We start from the raw sequence: 18,611 nt of genomic DNA on the forward strand, positions 1-18,611 counted from the left end.
TCCATACTAATCATCAACATACTTTTTACTTGCCACAACTTATGCCCTTGTATCCTCCTCTCCACAATAGATTGAGGGTCCTCTATAATCCTCCCCATCAATCTTCCAAGACTTTATGCTTTTATTTACATTGTTTACCCAATCTCTCATTATACAAGCTCAATCCACCTAAGGTCTTGATTTTTTTTTACCTTTAAACTAATTCCTTAGATGATCAAGATATCATTAGTTATGATATGCATCTACACTTAACAAAAGGAGTTTGTTTGGCATTATATTTCTTTATGACCATTTCCTAACTGCTCATAACATATTATTTTAACCTTTTCCTTTTTCTTTTTAGAATTACATCTAGATTGACCAAACCAAATATTACTAACAAAGCTCAAACAATCAATAGATTACTTGATGTTATTGCAACAATTCCTATTTAAATATTGTTTCTAGGGTTCGGAGAAGTCTAAGAGGAAGAGTCAATTTTAAAAAATACTAGTTGAGGAGGCATGACAACAAGCACTACAAGACGATTTCTCATTTCTCTCTAAATTACTAGGTCTAGATTCAAAGATTGGCTTAGTCTCTAAATTTAGGTGCAAGAAGATAAAGATTGATATTAATAGACAAGCATAAAGTATTGACAACTTAATGTTGGTCACTAAAATGTGCTAAGATCATAAAAAAGACAACTAATTTACTAGACAAGGTATAATGCATTCTATATTTTTAAATTTAGATTGAAAATTATAACTTAAAATTTATTCTTTCAACCCACAAGCTTTATTATGGGTAAAGAAAAAACTACCAACTTCTTAAATCTACATTAATCTTATTAGATTTATAAAAATGCCATAAAAGTTAGGAAAAAAGAACCATTTAAAAGAAAACTAAAATCAAAACCTTCAATTTAACTCCAAATTACAATACAAATAATACTATTTAGCTTGTATAGATATTCATTATTCAATTGTACTTGTAACAAGAAAAGCAAAATATTGAGCATAACACAAGTATGTAGATTTCAACAATACTACCCAGTAAAAAGTCATCATCATTTCATCACCAAAATTTATAGATTTAAATAATAATACCCCCTTCAATAGTTTATATAAAAGTGTATGAATTATATCTATACCAAATAAGTAGTAGCCTTAAATATCTAAAATTTCCCTTTTTCCCACCTCTTCAAACTCCTTTACCATAGCAATTTCCTTCAAAAAAACCTTGCCTCCTTAAATGACTTTTGACCAATACAAAACAATTCCTAGATTATATCATTCCTTAAATAATGATTTTTTTCCCAAATCAGTATTTCATCAATTTCATCCTTTTGATTTGTCTGCAAGGACATGCAGACTTTATGGCCATGGAAGACTTTGAAATTGAGTTTGTATTGAGATCCTCACCTACTCCACGATAATATAATCACCACAAAATTGAAATTACCATCACCTTTGTGTATCACACGTTACATATTATAATGAGAATTTCTCATAGCATGATCATCAACCTTTTCTCACAAGCTTCCTAATTTCACTTTTAATTTAGATCTCTTGGATTTCTCCTTCAACTTGATCATTCAATCCTCCTTCAGTTTTACATTTGGCTCTATATGATTTCTCCTTCAACTTGGTCATTTAATCCTTGTTTCATTATTCATTTAGTTGTGCATGATTTCTCTTTCAACTTGATCAGTCAATATTTCTCTCATTTTTTCATCTAGTTGTGTATGATTTCTCTTTCAACTTGGTCATTCAATCCTTCTTTTATAGTTCATTTAACATCCCTTGCTCCAAATTTGTAGCTTTGAATCTCACTTCAATTTTTCCATTAGAATATTGCAAATGGAGGATTTACCAAGGAAGAAGAGAAAGGCAAACATGATAACTCAAATTCTTCTAGTAAGGAAGATAATGAGAAGGTTTCATAGGATCACCATTGTTATAAAGGCTTCTCTTTCATTAAGCAAAAGAGGGTGTCCGAGTTTTAAGGAAATGAAAGGATCTGATGTTTGAAAGGAACACATTCTTGCCTATGTTGGGAATAATCAAAGGAGATATATCATCCCCAAAACTCATTTGAATCATCCCCTCTTCCGTTAATTGTTGGAAAAGATTGAGGAAGAGTTCAGTTTTGATCATGAGATGGGTCTTTTCATTCCCTATGAAGAATCCACATTTTAATGTCTCATTTCTCATCATGCTAGGACCAATGAAAATCTAAGGCACTTTTGGTGTCAACACCATCTAGAAATCCTAGAAAGATACCAGGTCGTGGCTTCATAGGCTAGTCATGGATTTAAGGAAGGGCTCTCTATGGACCAACACAATCTTTGGTGGTCATGCTTGTTTGCAATTCAAGGTGTGCCTCTTGCCAAAATTTAGGGTGCTAGTGCACTACATTTTTTTAAACATGGGATCAAGAGTCCCAAAGATATTTTTTCCATAGTCTCGATGAGCATTAGATTGTAAGAGGATTTGTAGGTTTAGTTTTTTCTATCTTGCCTAGATTGATTGACTTTTGACCTATTGGTTTTTGCGTTGTAGCCTCATATGCTTCATAAGCTAGGTTTATAGCCTACCAAACCATGGTGGAAGGACAAGAAGTGGTATCTACATACTCCTCTTGTTAATTACAAGTCCAAAATGGGATACCTTTGGTTGGTGCATCACTTTCCTATGGTCGATACTCTCAACCAACATTTGCACCTCTAGTCTTCATAGAAAAATTAGAAATACATGTTTAATACTATTTGGAATGCCATTACCAAGTTGAAGATTGCACACTTTTCTTGGTGTGTCCTTTTCTAGGGATTTCCTTTGGGTCCTCAACTCAAGCATTTGGGTCTTCCTAACCCACATTGTCCTTTTTTGTGGACAACCAAAGTATTTTTTACCTATCTTTTGGTTATGTCATAGAGATCAACACTATTAGCTTTGGATTCATGATTGGTTCAAGCCTTTTAGGCCAGAGCTATTTTCTTGGCATATGATTTTGTTGGGGGATTCCCCCATAATCTCTTTTAAAAGTATACCTATATTTGGCACGCTTTTAGGATGGGTTTGCTTTCACTCTATGGAAATATATGAGTGTTATTCTTTCCACTCACAACTTTCTAGATATAAATGTATCTACTATTGGAAGCAATAATTGGAATAATTGTTACATTGTCATTGATGTCAAACATACAAAAGAGATATTTACTAACTGTGTAGAGTGTCATATCTATTGATTGGTGAAGAGAATTTAAAAAGAAGAGATAACTAGATGAATTAGTGAAGTGGTTGAGTGAAGAGGAATAAGTATGTTGGAATTACAATGGGCACATGATCAGTTAGTATTTCACAAGATGATGTATTATTTAATCATTATGTGAAGTGGAGAAAATAGTTAAGTTGATGATCTAATAGAAGTGTTGAGTTGAACATAAGTAAAACCTAGTGAATTGTAGTTGGTTAATGAAGGCTAATGACATAGAAGATTAAGGAACTTAAGGGTTATCCAAGTAAAAACTATTAGCCAGGTGATAGTTATGGTTGAGCAAGTTGAAGAAGGAAAATGTAGTAATGACCAAGCATAGTAAAGACCGGTAAAGTCTGTGAAAGTTGAGCTAGACAAAATAGTGTTGATCGAGCAAAAGAACCTAGTGATGATCGAGTGTCAGAAAATAACAATTTCTAAAAGAGCCAAGTTTGAGGACAACATAGTTGAATTTTCAAATTAGTCAAAACATGTGCATGATTAGGATTGATGAGCTAGAATATTTAATGCACAAATTGAGTTTGTTATGCGATCAAAGGAATGGATTTAAAGAGAAGTTTCTAGAAGTATCAAGAAAGGAGTACAAGAACAAAATGATGGATAGATTCATTGAATCTAACCAAACTCTAAGATCTACAGTGATGTTTAAGCGGAAAAAGATAAAAGCTACCTATTTAAGGAAACATAAGAGATGTTGTCTAAGGTTGATTCATTGTTGTTTGGTGATTTTGTGAAGAACTTGTGAAGAGCATAGTAGCAGAGGAAAGGTGAGAAGATTGGTGAAGTATGATTGCTTGAAGGGTTGCCAGGCAGATCAAACACAGAGATGTTAATGTTCAGTCCAATCAATGAACCAAAAAATGAGTGGAATGGAGTTTTGAATTTGCAAAGTAAGTTGTATATATTTACAGAACAAACCTATTATTACTTTCTAACCATTTTAACAATGAAAATCATTTAATCAAGGTGACATTATAATGGAATGATCCAAAGTCCTCTAACCAGACCACTCCTAATAAGGTATTAAATCCTTTAACAGGGTCACAAGTCTAACAACGTGTTTTGTAACCTTTAACAGGGTTGGCTCTTAAATGAGTTCACTTCAAAAGAGTGAAAAGTGGTAGCATTTACCTGGTGGTTTTTTCCAAATTGGGTTTCTACATTAAATCATGGTGCCAAACATGTGTGAATATTTTATACTTGATGCATACTGTTTTCTATTGTTTTATTTACTGTTAATCATGATATACTAAATAGGGAGCTAAGTAATGAATGAATGTGTTAAGTTGTTGATGAGTTTCTATATGGACCAAGTGACCTTTTATGAATTTGTATAGGTTCTTTGAAGATAGTGAAATTGAATTGGTTAATCTAGACCTAAGGATAATTGATTCACCTCCCTTTCAGTTATTATAAATATTCTAGCATCTATGTACACTAAAGCTTGCATATGTAACAATATAATGGTACAGATTCAAGTACACGCTAACAAGGTGGCTCTTGAGGTGGCCCACCTGTAGGAGCTGCTTAATCGCTGGGGTAACACACCTTATACAATCGACTAGGTGATGTCAGATTCTTCTTCTACGGATTAGACTCCACCCTATGGATATCGACAAGGTTGTAGCTCCTCGCCCCACCACTCACAGACGCCACATTCCTAGGCTCCTCGCCTCTCTCTCAGGGGTGGTTGGGATGTCCATTGTCATTGCGCTGCCTCTCTGCGACGAGGTTCTGGTTGGTCCCCAGTTGCTCCTATTGCCTCTGGTTGGCCTACCTTTGATATTGATCCCAAGTGGTCATTCACTCGCCTAGACCTGGCGATTGCACCTCCCAGAGCATAAGGAGGAGAAGATAAAGAGAAAGATGCTTCTACTGACGGGTGGGTTCCTCTTGAGCAACCCACCACCCCCACTGATGTATGGGGTTTTAATGATCGACTTGATCCACCCCCCTTGGCTGGCATTGCCTTAGCCACCTGAAAGCATTTTATATGTTTTTTTGAAGATTTATCATTATATTTCCAACATAACGATGCGGATTTTCATGTGGTGATATTCATATCCCCTTACCATTTTTTATAAATATGTAACTTTAATATTTAAATAATAAAAAGGAGATTATTCATAAAAATAAAATAACAAACTAATATCAAAACCTTCTATTTAACTAAAAACTTTTAGAATAAATAATACAAATAATATTTTTTTCACTGTTATATACTACCGATCAAAAAAAAGTTTTTTTCCTTATACTAATATTATTATTCAACTGTACTTTAGCAAGAAAAACAAACACTATCAACCATAGCACCGAAGATGTAGATTTCGATACTACCCACTAAAAAGTCATCATCTTTTCACCACCGAACATTGTCTAGTTTCTTTAAAAGCGTGTGAATTATATCTATACCAGATAAGCAGCAGCCTTAAATACCCTTGCCTCCTTATATGACTTTTGACCAAAACAAAGATTTTTCTGGCAAATCAGTATGTCATCAATTTCATCCTTTTGATTTGTCTGCAAGGCATCCGGAATTTATTGGCCATGGAAGACTTTGAAACTGAGTTTATGTTGACCTTTCTCACCCACTCCACGATCACATAATCACCACAAGTAAATATGATCCCCACAAGTAAATTGACATTACCATCACATCCTGTATAATATAATACCGAGTCCACGATCATATAATCACGCATCACATATTATAATGAGAACTCCTCATAGCGTTATCTTCACCATTTGCTCACAAGCTTCTTCATTTCGCTTTTTCATTTAGCTCTCTTGGATTTCTCTTTCAACCTGATCATTCAATCCTTCTTTCATTTTTTCATCTAGTTGTGTATGGTTTCTCCTTCAACTTGGTCATTCAATCAGTCTTTCATAGTTCATTGAGCCTCCCTTGCTCCAAATTTGTAGCTTTGAATCTCACTTCAGTTTTGCCATTAGAACGTTGAAAATGGAGGATTTAACAGGGAAGAAGAGCAAGGGAAACCTGATAACTCAAAGTTTTCTGGTGAGGAAGATAATGAGAAGGCTTCAGAGGATCGCCATTGTTAGAAAGGCTTCTCTTTCATTAAGCAGAAGAGGGTATCTGAGTTTGGAGGAAATGAAAGGATCTGATGTTCCAAAGGGACACATTCCTGTCTATGTTGGGAATAATCGGAGCAGATTTATCATCCCTGCAACTCATCTGAATCATCCCCTGTTCCGTCAATTGTTGGAAAAGATTGAGGAAGAGTTCGGATTCGATCATGAGATGGGTCTCTTCATTCCATGTGAGGAATCCGCATTTGAATGCCTCATTTCTCTTCTCGACGCACAGAAATCTCAAAAACTTGATGAGCCCAGATCCATGGTAGATTCAAACTCTTCTTTGGTCTGCTAACAGATTTTCTTCATCTGATCGGTTGCCTGAAATGGAGCTGCCATTAATTCGTGGCCAATTGGGCAACAATGGATCATATCCAGCGGTGTATCACTTCTTCTTTTTTTTGAGTATTTATAACGAAAGAAGAAAGATTAATGGAAGAAATCTCTGTTTCATAAGCTACATAAGTTTTTATTTTGTTTTGGAATAGATCTTCTTGTAAAGATAGCAGAATATTTCAGATTAAGCATCATGATGCACGATGGAATAGTCAGAAAAAGAAAAAGATTATAAAATTTGATTCGAAGATTTCACAGAAATAAAATTCGAATATTTGGTGATAGATTATTATTATAGACTGTTCTAAAATATTTTGTTAAGAGTCTCTATCTGAGCACCAAACAGCTATTACTGGCTCATGACGGAACAACTGATAATCTGATGTTCAAGGTGTGTTAAATCTTTATATTTCAGTGTTTGATTGCAATCTAAATTTAAGATTAAGGTTATTCAATTTTCACAATTCATAATGAAATTGCATGATAATATTTTACTTTAAGTCAGTGTGTTGACAACATCAATGTTTTGTTTTGAATTATACTGACAACATCAATGTTTTGTTTTGAATTATACTCTGGGATTTGTTCCTGCTGATGAAAAAGTTCAAAGGAAATGTAAAAATAAAGATCAAATATGAATTATATGGAGGATTCTGGAGAAGGTGAAACAGTAACCAAGGAAACATAATGATGAGGAAAAAAAACTGAAAAAAATAATAAAGTACTAATAAAATAAAATAATAGCATACATAATCTATAATAATTACTTAAGAAAAATAAAAGCTAAAAGCTATTTAAATGAATTTAACATAATAAGGTGTATTTATCATAACATTGTCAACTTCATCTAAATCAAAATGATATATATTCTTATGTAAAATTCGTATTTTTATATTTTTTTAAAGGAAAATTAAAAAAGTTATCTTAGTTTTTACATGTAAAGTCCATTTGAAAAAGGAAAAGTAAAGAAATATATGCAGTTTAATAAAATAGAACTACCATTCTTATATGAATGTTTATCTTAAAATGATTTATATTGAATTGATTGAATCATGTAATTTTATTTTTTTTATTGGAAGAAGAATTATAGTTTACATGAGAAAATTAAAGGTGCATATACAAATAATAGAATGTTCCACATAATAATAACAAAAAGTGTCATGTAGATAGTAATAAAATTGTTTGAATTAATATATTTTTAATTAATTAAAATTTTAAATATTAAAAAAAAAAATTATATTAGAAATAAGAGTTTCAGAACCAGGAAAAAAACACCAGAGTATCAATACGAGTATACACAAGGAGGCCAAGCCTCACCTAGAAGAGAAAGTATCAGTTGAACATACAAAGCAACAAAAGGAGGAAAAACAAAACTATCTAGCTGAGAAGATCATAGTGATTGTCAACCCAGGCAGTCCAGCCTAAGGGACCTTCCATCCAAACTATACTTTTATGCCCTTGAATCTGCACCATCATAAATAACTCTTCTTTTCTGGCATTCCCTTTTTCTCTAATATCTTTGTTCAATCTATTGCAAGCTTGCTCAAAAACATGCAGATCATCCAAAGTACTACGCCACCGGTACCCATGCTTAAGCTCAAGGTAGTAAAGAGCAGCATGCCCATCACGAAGGAGCCTCCTCATATTGTCTTGTTCAATCATCATAGTAGTCTGCACCTGCAAGAAGATTTTAAAGTAAGTGAGTTTTCGAAAAAAACTCAGTAAGATCCCTATGCTTACCTTGATACCTTTCCTCGTTCTTGCACTTCTAGATCTGCCAGAGAATGTTAGACGACAATATATTCCAAAATAAATTGGTATCTTTAGGAAGACTATTAATATGACCAGAAATAATTTCAAAAATATTAACATTAATAGGATAAACAATGCCAAACATTTTCCATATTTCTTTAGCAAAAATACAATCAAGAAGGATATGTCTACCAGTTTCAGGAACTCTACACAAGTTACAAATATCAGAATTAACAAAATCTCTCTTTATAGGTAGCTTGTCCAACAAAACTAACCATTTGAAACATCTAATCTTGGGTTCCACAGGATTCTTCCACAAGATATCAAAATACTTTTTCAAAGCATCAACATCATAAGAAGAGTACCAAACAACATTAATATGATTGATAATATCAATATTACAATCAATGATTTTATAAATATTCTTAGCTTTGAGCAGAGTAGTAATGATACCACCAAGCCATTTGCACTTCAGGAACCTAAGAGAATCAGTGTGGCAAACAGTGGGAAGACCAACAGAAGCTTGCACAATCATGTTATAAGTTCTTCTATGGGAATCCGGGATAGCATATTTATCCTTAAGAACATCCCAAGGCATAATTTGATCATACTCAAAGAGATCCATAAATTGTTTAATACCTTTATTAGCCCACTGCCTGGCAGAACACCCTTGGGTAAGGGCCAAAGGTTTACCATTTAGGTGGAGATTCCACCAAATGGATCTTTCACCATGGAGTTGAATATTGGAATTAAACTCCTTGTTAGTGATGAATTTCCTAACATGATCCCAAGCCTTCCAAATAGACTTGAAAACCATAGAGCCTTGAACCATGACAGTAAAATTACCAAGAACGAGGTCACAAAAGGGGAGGCTAGTCCAAGACTTAGCTTTTCTAGGAACACCCCTCTCAATATTGCTCCTAACAAGTGCTTTCCAAGGAGAATCACCCTCCATGGACTGAAAAATCCATTTGGCAGACAAGGCTATACCTTGAGTTCTTAAATCCTTTAGCCCAAGTCCACCAAGGGTCTTGTCAGTGTGGCACCAAGCCCACTTAACAGAGTGGATCTTTCTATTCCCTTTGCCATCAGACCAAAGGAATTGTCTGATGGACTTCTGGATTTCAGAAATCTGATAGTTATTAAAACACCAAGCAGAAGAATAATATATGGTGTATGAGGACAATATCTTCTGGCAAACCTGAATTCTGCCTGCCAAAGATAATGCCAGGCTGTTATGCCATTTGTTCAGCTTTTTATCAATCTTCTCTTTCACCCAAGACCACATGTCTTTGAGGTCAGGCTCCACCGAGAAAGGGATGCCAAGATATCTAATGATCCTATTAGGACCACCCCATTTAAAATTGTATTGGAGAAACCATTCCGGGGGCTGCTCATCCCAACCTAAACAAATTGATTTAGCTTGAGATATCTTAGCCTAGAAATAGAACAAAAAAGATTGAGTTTAACTTGCATGTTCCTGAAATTATTTTCTGAAAGTTCAAGGAATAAAGCGGTATCATCCGCAAATTGACAATTGATGAGCTCTTCATTATTAGGTAGATAAATACCTCTAACCTCCGGAGATAAGGAATTATCTCTAAGGATATAATAAAGATCTTCCGAAGCTATGACAAAGAGAGCGGGTGCCAGAGGGCACCCTTGCCTAATGGATCTCCCAAGAGAAAAAGGAGTAGAAAGAATACCATTGACCTCAACCTGAGCAGAAGAATCATTAAGAAGCATAGCCACAGTGTTACAAAAGAAAGGAGGAAAACTAAAAGCATCCAGCATCATAAGGATAAATCTCCATTCAATCCTGTCATAAGCCTTCTCAAAATCCAAAAGGAGCATGGCAGAGTTTTGATGAGAGTATCTAGACCAATCCATGGCTTCCCAGCTAGTTATGAGATTCTCAAGAATATATCTACCCTTGATAAAACCAGTTTGGGTAGAATTAACAAATTTAGGAAGAATATTAAGTAGCCTAAGAGCCATAATTTTTGCCAAAATCTTGTAGGAAACATTAAGAAGGGTAATAGGCCTCCAATTCTTAATAAAGTTTTTATCCCCTTCTTTTGGGAGAAGTTTAATAATCCCTCTATTGATATCCTGACCCAGGGTACCTTTATTCAAGGCTTCAGAATAAAGATCAAAGAGATCCTTACATATCCATTCGATGTTGGACTTATAGAATTCAACTGGGAGACCATCAGGGCCCGGCGCTCCATCATTATTAAGGGCCTTAATAGCACCTTCAATCTCCTCAACAGAAATATTATTAGCAAGAATAGCAATATCATCAGGATCAAGCTTTTTAGGAATAAGCTTCCTACAATGAACTCTAATCGACTCAGCCTCAGGAGAGTCTTCTGAAGTAAAAAGAGTCTCATAATAATTAGCAAAGGCTTGAATAATAGACTCAGGGTTAGAGATGTCCTGGTTATCAATCGAAAGTCTATCAATAGACTCTTTAATACGTTTATGCTTAAGAAGGCTGAAAAAGAATTTCGATCCCCTATCCCCAAATTGGAGCCAGTGGGATCTAGACCTAATCCTGGCTCCCCAAATTCTAACATGCCGATGCTTCCTAAGAGCATCTTTGGTAGCCATAACCTTGGAAAGAAGATCCATATTGGAAGAGTCATTTTGAATGTTCTCCTCGGCAACTTACAAATCAGAAGATAATTATTTTTCAACGAACCTATAGTCCTTAGCTTTTTTCTGCCCAATGATTTGCAAAAAGATCCTCCAGGAGGAGAGGTTAGTATTCCATCTATCAATATGGGATAGGTTCTGAAGATTAATTTTATTTAATCCTCTAATAATCTGTACAGCAACAAGGACATCCTCATCCATGAGGAGGCTGGTGTTTGAGATGAATTTACTGCTTCTAGACTTGTGTTGAAGGGGACTATTGTTAAAATTAACCTTAGTCAAAATAGGGTGATGGTCAGACAGAGTGGTGGCAATAACACGAACAATAAATCCAGAGATGTCAAGAGGAAAAGAGAAAAAATACTTATTGGCATAAAATCTATCAAGCCTGGGATAAATCCTAGCATTGCCCTGCTGAAAGTTGCACCAGGTGTGCCATAGTCCAGGGTTGGTTTCCTTGTTACCAGCAATAGGATCAAAGAGATAGTTAGAGTTTAAAAATCTATTCCAATAAATTTTTTATTATCCTTCCAATGAAAGGGAATGCCCCCTGACTTATCATCCTGGGATTCAATCATGTTGAAATCTCCACCGAAGAGCCAAGGCAAATCTGGGAGATCTATAAGCCATTTCCATAGCTCAACTCTTTCCTTAGGGTCATTTGAAGCATAAATAGCACAGACCCCGAAGGTCTTGTCATCAAACTGTAAAGTAACCCATACTGCTCTCTGACAGGGAGAACACCCATTATTAGTAATCACTTGTTAAAATTAGGTGTTCCTATAGAACTAGAAATCACATTCAGTTAAAAGTTATAAATAGTGACCGAAGTATAATTGAACACTCAAAAAAATGATAATTGAACTAAAAATCTCCCAAAACAATAATAATAATAATACCGTCCTATAAAATTTAATAAAAAACCTTAAAACTCTACCCAAAAAAATTTAGAGAAGAGACAAAAACCTAGAAAACAAAACAAACGCCCAAGTTGACAGCATTGAGGCAAATATGATTATAAAAGAAAGCAACGGCGCAAGATTAGTCATGGGACCATGGCAATTTAAACACGGAGAAATAGTATTCTGCAATTTGTTAATGCTAAGATTTCAGTCAATCCTATTTAGTCAAGCATGCCAAAGAAATTGATATTTTTGGGCTTATTTTTGGAACCGTCAAATTCAAGGCAGCCGATAGAAGAAGTTTAAGTCTACTACGAATAGAAATAATAAGATCCGTATCTCTTCGTACACTTCAAGTATCGTACGCCACCGTTCTAGATGGGTCAGCGCTCGGGCAAAAGAGAATTGATTTGTGGAGTTCCATTTTTAAAAAAAAAATTCCTCATTGAAAAATAAATTATGTAGTGAATAATAATTAAATATAGAATATTTTTATAAATTAAAGATTATATATTATTTAATAAAAAATAGAATAGAAAGCTATATGGAAAAAAATTGATGAAAGACAATAGCATATTCTAATGGGATCAAGTTTGGCATCAATTTTTAAGGAATTCTTAAATAGAAAGTAAATGGCGTTAAAATAATCTTAAAAGTATTGGAGTATTCTTAAAAGAATATTTATAGGAATTAATTTTATAGTAATTTATTAATAATTGTATTAAAAGGAATTGATAGCAAGATACATATGTTAAAATGTTATGTGTGATCATGGAAGGATGAGCCAAAATAAGGACAAGCTAAAATAAAGAAGAAAATTGGATTTTCTTTTTGACTTAGGTTAACTATTCTAGTCATAACAATTCCCTTATAGGATTAATACCTAAATAAAATACATTTAATAAACGTGATTAATGAATATAATTCATTTACTTTAATAAACAGAAGTGGAGAAAGAGAGAGATTAAGTGTGCTATAAACATTTTTCTTTTAACATTATCACATTCAATCCATAATCTTTTTCAACAACAACATTTTTCTCTAACATAACTAAGATTTTGCATTCAACAACAATATTGCGTTTCAATCTCTTTCCCCATTGTTTGCCTACAGATACCTTTTCAATTCATATGAATGATTACAATAATTATTTTTACAATTTAGAGGTGTTGGTGCCCACATTGACTGGTTGGAAATCCTATGAACTTGCCTACTCAATGTTGGGGTCTTCCAACTCAATTTGGCCAACTCATAGGGATGGTCACTAAACATCCAATTCCTCTATACTTTGGGCTCTATAGGACCTAGGTGAATGAGCCTATTCCTTAACCTTCAAACTAGTGTAAGGCTTTTTTATAGAAAATAACTTCTAGAGTACTTGATAGTTCTTCTCAAGACTTGGTAAACATTCCTCAAGTAAGAAAACCCTATAACATTGATATCTTTGAGACTTGAACTTTGAACAAAAGGGTATGTGCAGGATCATGGTGTACCAAACTATGGCCTTAAGTGGCAGTGAAAAATCAGCAAATCAGGTTTATGTCAACTTGACACATAATTTTGAAGTGGTTATGGACTTTATATCAAGAAGTTGTAAGAAAATAATCTGTAAGAAATTGAATGTAGTTTCTAAACTACCAGGCCTTATCAGGAGAAAAAAATAATTAATTGGTCAAAAGTTTGAATTTTAATGCAGTACTAAGAAAATTTCAGGACGAAAATAAAAAGTAGGTGTATGTCTGACCACCTTAATCAAAATCAAATCATAATATTCTTTTAATATAATTATAGATATGAAAAGTAGACTCATGCCCGGATGTGACACATATTTTTCGGTATTTTTATTCCAAATAAATAATTAACTATGAATTTTCTACCAAAACTTTTTCGAAAAAAAAGAAGTCCCGTGTCTGACCACCCTAACTAATAGAAAATTTTACCAAATTTAATTTTTTTTTTTTTTCTTATACTAGCCGAAGTATAGAATGTGACGCAACTTTTAGATTTAAAAAATGTTATACTGTTTGAAAGTTATAGCTATTTTTCAATCAGTATGTCAATCAGCACTTTACAATTATCTTCATTGATAATTAACTAATAAATACTTATCGAACTCAGAATTTGACAGAAATTATATTTATGGAATCTAGAGATCGATATTAAAAAACTTTTTTTGTTTTATTCAATTTCAATCAAAATAACATTGTCAGACGACTACCCGAAGTTTGAGTATCACTAAAACCCTCTTCAAACATGTTTTTTGGGTTGACCGAGTAGGCTTGGTATTTACCAAGCCTAATCAGATATCCGATATGTTGAGGTGGGAAAATTTAAAATTTCAACCCATTTTGGAGGGAAAATTGGGTTTAAACGTCACAACTTATTATTTCTAAATTATTTCACTTATATTACTATGTAAAGATGTATTTTAATATATTATATATATAATAACGTAATGTAAAGATATAAGATATAATCTAACAATATATACTAATATATTATGTTAATCTTATTACAATCTATAAATATAATTTATATTACTATTATTTTTAGTAAATATAATAACATAATATATATATATATATATAATACGTATTATATATTATTATATTAATATGTATGTTATTAATATATATATAATAACGTAATATTTTTATTAAATATAATATGTATTATATATTATTATATTAATATGTATAATAATATATTATATATATATATATATATATATAATAATGTAATATATTAAATATAAATATATAATATGTATTATATATATATTATTATATTAATATGTATGTTATTAATATATATATATATATATATATATATATATATAAAATAACATAATATTTTCATTAAATATAATAAAAATACATATATATATATATATGTTATTAATCTATATATAATAACGTAATATTTTTATTAAATATAATAATGTAATATATATAAATATGTTATTAATAGATATGTATATTATTAATATATATGAGTCAAAGGGGGTCATAGGTCAATCATTGACCCCCTTTGACGCATTAAACGACGACATATGTCCTTAGGGGTCCTAAGAGCCCTAGGGACATATTACAATGGTTAATATAAGTCAAAGGGGGTCATAAGGTGACCTATGACCCCTTCTGATCAACTAAATGACGATATATGTCCCTACGGGTCCTAGGACTGCGAGGGACATATTTGAATTATTCATATGGGTCAAAGGGGGTCATAGGTCCCCTTTGACCCATTAAATAATGACATATGTCTCTAGGGGTCCTAGGACCCCTAGGGACATATTCGAATGGGTAATATGGGTCAAAGGGGGTCATAGGTCCCTTTGACCCATTAAATGACGACATATGTCCCTAAGGGTTCTAAGACCCCTAGGGACATATTCAAATGGGTAATATGGGTCAAAGGGGGTCATAGGGTGACCTATAACTCGCTTTGACCAATTAAACGACAACATATATCTCTAGGGGTCCTAGAACCCCTAGGGACATATTCGAATGGTTAATATGGGTCAAAGGGGGTTATAGGGTGACCTATGACCCTCTTTGACCCATTAAACAACAACATATGTCGGTAGGGGTCCTCGGACCCTTAGGAACATATTCGAATGGGTCATATGGGTCAAAGGGAGTTTTGACCCATATGAACAATTCAAATATGTCGCTAGAGGTCTTAGGACCCCTAGGGACATATTTGAATCGTTCATATGGGTCAGGGGGTCATAGGTGACCTATGACCCCCTTTGACCCATTAAATGACGACATATGTCTCTAGGGATCCTAGCACCCCTAGGGACATATTCAAATTGTTCATATGGGTCAAAGGGGGTCATAGGGTGCTTTATGACACCTTTTGACCCATTAAACGATGATATATGTCCCTAGGGGTCCTAGGACCCATAATAACATATTTGAATCGTTCATATGGGTCAAAGGGGGTCATAGGGTGACCTATGACCCCCTTTGACCCATTAAACGATGACATATATCCTTAGGGGTTCTAGGACCCCTAGGGACATATTCGAATGGGTAATATGGGTCAAAGGGGGTCATAGGGTGACCTATGACTCTCTTTGACCCATTAAACGACAACATATGTCTCTAGGGGTCCTAGAACCCCTATGGACATATTTGAATGGGTAATATGGGTCAAAGGGGGTCATAGGGTGACCTATGACTCTCTTTGACCCATTAAACGACAACATATGTCGCTAGGGGTCCTTGAAACCTTAGGAACATATTCGAATGGGTCATATGGGTCAAAGCGGGTCATAGGGTGACCTATGACCCCCTTTGGCCCATTAAACGATGACATATGTCTCTAGGGGTCCTAGAACCCATAGGGACATATTTGAATTGTTCATATGGGTCAAAGGGGGTCATAGGTCACCCTATGACCCCCTTTGAGCCATTAAACAATGACATATGTCCCTAGGAGTCTTGGGACCCCTAGGGACATATTCAAATCGTTCATATGGGTCAAAGGGAGTCATAGGGGGTCATAGGGTGACCTATGACTCCCTTTGACCCATTAAACGATGACATATGTCCCTAGGAGTTCTAAGACCCCTAGGGACATATTTGAATGGGTAATATGGGTCAAAGGGGGCCATAGGGTGACCTATGACTCTCTTTGACCCATTAAACAACAACATATGTCTCTAGGGGTCCTAGAACCCCTAGGGACATATTCAATGGGTAATATAGGTCAAAGGGGGTCATAGGGTGACCTATGAACCTCTTTGACCCACTAAATGATGAAATATGTTGCTAGGGGTCCTCGGACCCCTAGAAACATATTCGAATGGGTCATATGGGTGAAAGGGGGTCATAAGGTGACCTATGATTCCCTTTGACCCATTAAACGATGACATATGTCTCTAGGGGTCCTAGAACCTCTAGGGACATATTCGAATTGTTCATATGGATCAAAGGGGGTCATAGGGTGACTTATAACCCCCTTTGACCCATTAAACAACGACATGTCTTTAGGGGTCTTATAACCCCTAGGGACATATTCGAATCATTCATATGGGTCAAAGGGGGTCATAGGGTGACCTATGATACCCTTTGACCCATTAAACGATGACATATGTCCCTAGGGGTCCTAGGACCCCTAGGGACATATTTGAATCGTTCATATGGATCAAAGGGGGTCATAGGGTGACCTATGACCCCCTTTGACCCATTAAACGATGACATATGTCTCTAGGGGTCCTATGACCCCTAGGGACATATTCGAATCATTCATATGGGTCAAAGGGGGTCATAGGGTGACCTATGACACCCTTTGACCCATTAAATGACGACATATGTCCTTAGGGGTCCTAGGACCCTTAAGGACATATTTGAATCATTCATATGGGTCAAAGAGGGTCATAGGGTGCCCTATGACCCCCTTTGACTCATTAAACGATGACATATGTCCCTAAGGGTCCTAGGGACATATTCGAATGAGCCATATGGGTCAAAGGGGGTCATAGGGTGACCTATGACCCTTTTTGACCCATTAAATGATGACATATGTCCCTAGGGGTCCTAGGACCCCTACGGACATATTCAAATCGTTCGTATGTATATGGGTTAAAAAATGAAAGGATATATATATATATATATATATATATATATATAGTATTTATACTATTTTATGATAATAATAATAATAATATAAATAAACATTAAATATTAATATTATCATATCTATAGTAATAATAATAATACTATTATAGCTATAATAATAATATATATATTAATACTATATTGTAGCATAATAATAATAATAATATAAATAAACACTAAATATTTACACTATTATATCTATAGTAATAATATTAATACTATTATGGGTATAATAATATTGATACTATAGCTATATTAATACTATATATTAATATTACTATATATTAATACCATTATATATTAATATTATTGATACTTTATATTAATACTATTATATATTAATACTACTATACTATTAGCTTAGTAATAAACCAAAGTCGAAAAATTATATCAAGTTTTGATTTTGATAATATTAATATAATTATGGCAAAAGAGGGAAATTATAGCAAGTTTTCCCTCCAAAAATTCACTTTGCAGTATTCGATTCCAAATTGGATATCTGATTTAGGATCGAATATTTGATTTTACTGGCACCAATTCCCAATAATTCCCTGTCGCTGCAGACCCGACAACATCACTTTTCCACTTTTTTTTCACGGGTTTTGAAAAAAGTCACATTTTGGGGCCCAACTAATCAATTTTTTTTTGAAAATATAACCTTGGGTGTTCGAATTTGTCATATGAATGGGGAGCATCAGTCATCGAAAGGATAAACGCAAAAGGAAGATATCCAATGAAGACATTGCGACATATAGAGAAAGGGACAAAATGGAACACCGAAGAAAAAGACAAAGTATGCTAAATATCAATCAAGTTGACGATGAATTAATCGAAGGTGAAATCATAGAATCAGATAATGAATATGTACAGTTGGGGAATGAAAATGTACCTTTTGAAAACGATAATGCCGAAATTGAAAATTTGGAGAATGAAAATTTTGAAGAAGAAATGCCACCAAGTCATAATCCAAATTGCATAA

At 34.0% G+C, this 18,611-nt stretch overlaps 1 pseudogene; it reads left to right on the plus strand.

Moving 5' to 3' along the window:
* The first annotated feature begins 6,016 nt into the window (after nucleotides 1-6,016).
* Nucleotides 6,017-6,974, plus strand: LOC149554400 (protein SMALL AUXIN UP-REGULATED RNA 51 pseudogene; annotated as a pseudogene).
* Nucleotides 6,975-18,611: the final 11,637 nt, after the last annotated feature.

The sequence above is a fragment of the Cupressus sempervirens genome, chromosome 5 (genome assembly GCF_028749045.1).
Source record: "Cupressus sempervirens isolate cs-2001-9-10 chromosome 5, ASM2874904v1, whole genome shotgun sequence".
Lineage (NCBI taxonomy): Eukaryota > Viridiplantae > Streptophyta > Pinopsida > Cupressales > Cupressaceae > Cupressus > Cupressus sempervirens.